Source organism: Bidens hawaiensis, unplaced genomic scaffold (assembly GCF_021521415.1).
Source record: "Bidens hawaiensis isolate Kalapana, Puna unplaced genomic scaffold, B.hawaiensis_p1.1 tig00004126_1, whole genome shotgun sequence".
NCBI classification, from domain to species: domain Eukaryota; kingdom Viridiplantae; phylum Streptophyta; class Magnoliopsida; order Asterales; family Asteraceae; genus Bidens; species Bidens hawaiensis.
The window spans coordinates 1,006,560-1,012,816 of record NW_027491245.1 but is presented as its reverse complement, the minus strand read 5'-3'; positions in this window follow the sequence as shown (position 1 = coordinate 1,012,816).

The window sequence follows — 6,257 nt, the reverse complement described above, 5'->3', positions numbered from 1 at the left end:
GGAAACTGGGATCAACATCTCCCACTCGTTGAATTTTCCTATAATAACAGTTACCATAGCAGTATAAAGGCAGCACCTTATGAAGCATTATATGGACGAAAGTGCCGATCACCACTTTGTTGGTCTGAAGTTGGTGACTCGCAGGTCATTAGATCGGATCTGGTCCAGGAGACGACCAGCAAGATTCTTGAAATTAAGAACAACCTGAAAGCCGCGCGGGATCGGCAGAAGAGTTATGCCGATACCCGTCGGAAACCGTTGTCATTTGAGAAAGGGGAAAGGGTATATTTGAAAGTATCACCCTGGAAAGGAGTGGTCAGATTTGGAAAGGCGGGGAAGTTGGCCCCTAGATATATTGGACCATTCAATATTACTGCGAAAATCGGTCCTGTAGCATACCGATTAGAACTGCCTGATGAACTGAGTGCAGTTCACAACGTGTTTCACGTGTCGAACCTGAAACAGTGTCTGTCGGATGAGACATCGGTATTACCCTTAGAGGGTGTTCAAATAAGTGATAAGCTCAACATTGTGGAGGAGCCCATAGAAATAATAGACGGGAAAATCAAGCAACTTAGACACAATAAGATCTCGTTGGTCAAAGTTAGATGGAATTCGCAACGAGGCCCAGAATTTACTTGGGAACGAAAGGATGAATTTCGGAAGAAATACCCCCACCTATTTCCTCAAAAGGAAGTAGTTGACGTGTAAAATTTCGAGGACGAAATTTTTATAACGGGGGGAGAATGTAACGATTCCGGCAAATCCAGGTATACCTTAGCCGGTATATACTATTTACGTGTCATTTAATATTGATTATATGAGTTATAGTACGTATGTACGAGTATATATGATTCATAGTACGAATCATACTCGATTATATAGTGAATCGTATTGGAATTACAATTAACCAATGAACGATTATTGAAACCCGAACGAATCGGGAATTACATTATAGACGAAGTATATAATGTTTAGTGATGTTTACGAAGTATTAATGCTTCGGGATAAGTGAATTTTAGCACAGAAAAAGGATTTCGATTTATTAGTACGTCGGTACGATAAACGAAACCTTTAACATCAAACCAAGCAAGAGACGATCGATCAAGCCGAAAAAGATGCGTAATTATTAATAATATGATGTTTTAATGTCATGGTTTAAGTTTTTAAAGTTTTTAAGTCGGTTTTATGTAAATTTTCTTTTAACCCGAAAAACAACCATTTTAGGCTCGTTTTAAGCCGAATTACGAGTTTAAACGAGAAACGAACTGAGCCAGATTATCCAAAACATTATCCGGATTACGGAAATCCGAATATGTGGCTAATATTGAAGTTGTGGGGCCCACCCCCACCCATTACTTGGACCGATCGGTCCCCTTTACACACATTATCAATTCATTTTCTTTTTTTACACATCAAACTCTCTCAAATCTTTCAAGTCTTCAAACATTCAACCCAAAAAAACCCTTGATCCAAACCAAGAACACAAGGTATAACACATGTTTTAATGTTTAAATCTTGTTTCCAACTTCATGATCTTGAGAAAAGGAGGTTTCAAATGTAAAAATGGGTAAAAACCCGAGTTGAAACCGATTCTCGCATGATCAAGTGATGTATACAAGTTATACAAAGGATCTTGATCCAAGTGATGAGTTAAAAGAGTTTATAACGAATTTTTACGGTTAAAATCTTTAAAAAATGAATTTCCAAGTGAAAGACGGGTGAAAACCCGAGATGAAACCGACTCTTGCATGATCAAGAGATGTATACATGTTATACAAGGGATCTTGGTCCAAGAAATGAGTAAAAAGAGTCGAGAACGGATTTTTACGGTTAAAACCTTTGTTTTTATATCAAAACCGACACTATGAAAGAAATGGTTTGATTGTTGGTGTAGCTTGCTTGGTATAGTGTTATTGTGCTTGTAAGTGTTGTATCTAGTGGCTAGCAAAGGCTAGAAACCAAGATCTTTGCGATCTAACGCTAGAAAACACAAGATAGTTCGGTTTTCGTGTGATTTAGTGAGTTTGGACAGATTTTAGTGTGCTTAGAGTCGGGTCATGAAATTTCACAGAGATGATCTACACATGAAAATATGAGATCTGTGAATTTTTGGTAATTTTTGGATAAAAGATGAATATTTGGTGAATTTAATGCTCGGTTTTGGCCAAAAATGGTGAAAAATAGCTAAACTTGATGAAAAATTCTGAAATATTTAGGATAAGCTTTTTATAACATATAAAGGTCACACACAAAATTTGAGCTCAGTTAGAAAAGTCTAAGGGGGCTTTTCGGTAAAACGAGTTCTAGGGCTTTCTAGCTCGGTTTTTGTGAAAATGGCTTGAAAAATGAGTTTTGGGTTCTGGAAAAATTCCAGGGAGTTGTGAGGATGTCAGGGATCATCCCAGAAAAATTTGGGATTTTTCTAAAGTCTTTTGGTATTTTTTACATATTTAGTGTTTTAATAATGTTTAAAAATAGATAAATAAATGTAAATATAAAAAAATAAATCTGGAAAATTTTAATAAAACTTCTTACTGTCAAAATAAGTTTTGTGCAAAATTTCAAGACCCGAGACTAAACGGGTAATTATTTGTGCTAAAAAGAACATAAAAACAAATTTTTAAAGCTTAAAACGTGTAAACCGGCAAAACTCGCATAAGCGAGCTGACTGGTATATAAAAACCTAAAAATTGACCATTTTCATAATACTAAGTAAATGAAATAAAAGTAAATCATCCGAAAATAATTCGGATGATTTAGGTAATTTTACCCGATTTTACTGTTTCCGGCACCTAAATGACGGAAACGGGCCCCGCGGCCAAACGGGGTGTCCAAACCGAGCTCTAATTTCATCACGTTAAATAAAGTAACAGTCAAACACCATTTTTGGGCCGGGTGTGAATAAACTCATTTTTGAAACTAAAAACGGATGACCGTGCTAGGCACGCAAATCAAGGAAAACATAAAAATGATAATTTTGACCGTCCGACTCTAAGTAATGGCACAATCTGAGTCCTTAGGAGTGTCACGGGGTTAACATTGTCCCCGGATCGAGTACAGTACTGGGTTAACAATGTCCCCAGATGTACCGATTAACACGGATTTAATTTATGGGAATTATATAGTAACGTTTAGATATTATATTACAGATCCAGGCTTATAGCAGTTCATTGTATCACGTCCCGACTCACAGAAAGGTGAGTTTTCACGAGCCCCTTTTACTGAACTGTTTTAAATATTTTCCCGGGGCGGAAAGCATGTATTTATTAAAGTATTTAAGTACATACTGATCGTATGGAAACACTTGTATATTTAAATATATATATGGTTTGATGCATAGAATATATAAATTGTTTATCGTGTGGGATTGTTTTGGGGTAACATAGTTCCCAGCGGTTATTATTATTGTTCTGGGGTAACATAGTTCCCAGAGGTTATTATTATTGTTCTGGGGTAACATAGTTCCCAGAGGTTATTATTGTTCTGGGGTAACATAGTTCCCAGAGGTGATTATTGTTCTGGGGTAACATAGTTCCCAGCGGTTATTATTGTTCTGGGGTAACTTAGTTCCCAGAGGTTATAAATGTTCTGGGGAAACATAGTTCCCCGCATAATTACATTGTTTAATAAATGATTATTAAAATGATCTGTTAGTGTTTATTTAAATTAGTGAAACTCACCAACTATTCGTAGTTGACCCGTTTTCTTTACATGTTTTCTAGGTATGCCCAAGTTGGAATGATTGATATGTGCTTAATGATCTGTGCTACTTGTTGGAAGCTTGCTGATCTATATTTTGTAATGAATATATTAATGTCTTATCGGTAAAACTCGTGTGTAACACCTAGACAGTAACGAAACTAGCAACAATGTAATATGATATAAATTAATGTAGTGGTATTTTCTTTATAAGCAATGCTGTTGATATCAGATGTGTCTGTTGCATCCCGTGTACGTTTCCGCTGCGGTTACGGGGTGTTACAGAACTTGGTATCAGAGCCATTGGTTATAAAGAATTAGATGTCTGAAAAAGATACCTAAAATATAACCAGTAGCTCAAGTATTATAGGATCTGAATATCAACTAATAATTTATTGTGACGGGATCTGGATGAACTTGGATGGACAAGTGAGTTATTATGGTCCGGAACATAATAACAGACTTGTCTGCACGGGAGAATTCAGGGGAAGTCACGAGGAACTTTAAATAGGTAAAATTGGCAACATATGTGTAAATATATGATAATATTATTATGTGGTAAAGTTGTATAAATAAGTATGTATTAATTTGATTATGAATTACACTATGGAAAGAACTATATGCTTGTTAACTTGTGTGCAGGTAAAAATGTCAAGCCCGCATAGCTTATCAGTAGAGGAGGATCCGGAGGAGGTTAGCCCCGGAAACTCCGGGAGCTTACACGTGTCATCCGACTCCGAGCCTAGCGAGGCGAGTCACAGGAGCTCGAGCCAGTCCTCCCCGGCCCGGATCGTCAGATCCCCTACTCCACTCGCACCGCAGGCCACCTCTGTCCCTCCGGGATTTGGTCCCCGCCCTACGGCGCGGATCAGCATTCCGCGTGTCCCACCGACCTCTCCCCCACCCCGACCTGCTACTCATCGGGGAGAGTCCTCATCTCAGCCCGAGCCGATGGCTCCACCTGTCTGGGGCCTTCCTAGACAGGAGCGGGATGCGGCGGCCTGGCTACGAGTGCTCACAGAGCAAGTAAATGAGCACTCAGCCGCCCTGACCGTGGGGGTACAGAGACGGGTGTACCTTGGTGACCGCATACTGGATTGCCAGTATGCAATCGACCGGTTGACAAGGGAGTGCTCGTACTCCCTATTGATGGTTCAGCGGTTAGAGGCGTGGCTCCGGGGGGTGATGGCAGTAGTGGTGGCGTTGGTGGCAGTGATGATGTGGTGGGCATACCACCGTGTTTAGTAGTTATGTTTGGATGGGGATAGTCAGGGACCATTTTTTTTTTGATACTCTGTGTAAGTAGTTAGTGGTGATACTAACATGGAGTGAATCTGGCTTAGTTATGATACAACCACTGGCCCCTAGGGTGGGTCTCTTTTGGGGCATAATCATTATAGATACTTTTGGGTATCATCCAAGCACTGACCCCTTTACGGGTTATGTCGAGATGATACCGACATAGGGCCCTTGTATTAAAACTTAGTTGTGTAATGTTGACTGGAAAGTATGTAAACTGATGTTTGTGTAATATGTATCAATGTTTACTAATGAATGAAATATGTGTTGTGTTTTATAATTTGAGATGGTATTGATTATATATATTTCTTGATGTTGTGTAGAATGGCACCGAAACGATCAACTAAAATATCGGAAGTAGATGTGAGCCGTTTGATTGCTCAACAGTTGGAGGCGGCGATACCGGATATAGTATCACGCATCGCCGCCAGTATTAACAACTCGACCAATCCGACCCCTCCAAGCAATCAAACGCCCATAAATAATGACGGGGAACAAAATGCTAATCCTCCAAGGAATGATAACACTATTCCGAGTAATGACGCACCGCCTAGGGTGGTCGTTACTGACAGCAATGGCCCTATACCTACGGTAGAGACAAACCGTACTGAACCAATTCGTGCATCCAGGGGATGTTCGATCAAGGATTTTATGTTGTGCAAGCCATTAGAGTTTAGCGGGTCTGAAGGACCGAATGGGTTAGTTAAATGGATAGAGAAAATAGAATCAGTGGTGAATATCAGCAACTGTCCCGAGGATTGTGTCGTTAAGTACGCCACCTGTACATTCACCGACCATGCCTTGACATGGTGGAACACCATAGTACAGACTCGAGGTCAGGCGGCGACAAACCACATGACCTGGACGGAGCTTAAGGCTCTTGTCTTGGAACATTTCTGCCCAAAGAATGAATTGCAGAAACTGGAAAATGAGTTGTGGAACCTGGAGATGAAGGGGGCGGACCACTTGGGTTATACCAATCGGTTTAATGAACTGTCACGATTAGTACCGTGGTTGGTCACCCCGGAGACGAAGAGGGTGGAACGTTATATTTGGGGACTTACTCCAGTAGTGAGGAGTATAGTCAACGCGGGGGGACACCAGACGTATGAAAGTGCAGTGACACAGGCTGGCATTGTCACGTATGATTTCTTGCGGAGCGGATCACTAAAGGTGACAGGAGAATCCGCTGGGGGAAAACGGGGTACACATGATCATAGAATCCAGGAAAAGCAGCAAAGCAAACGAGCTAGGCC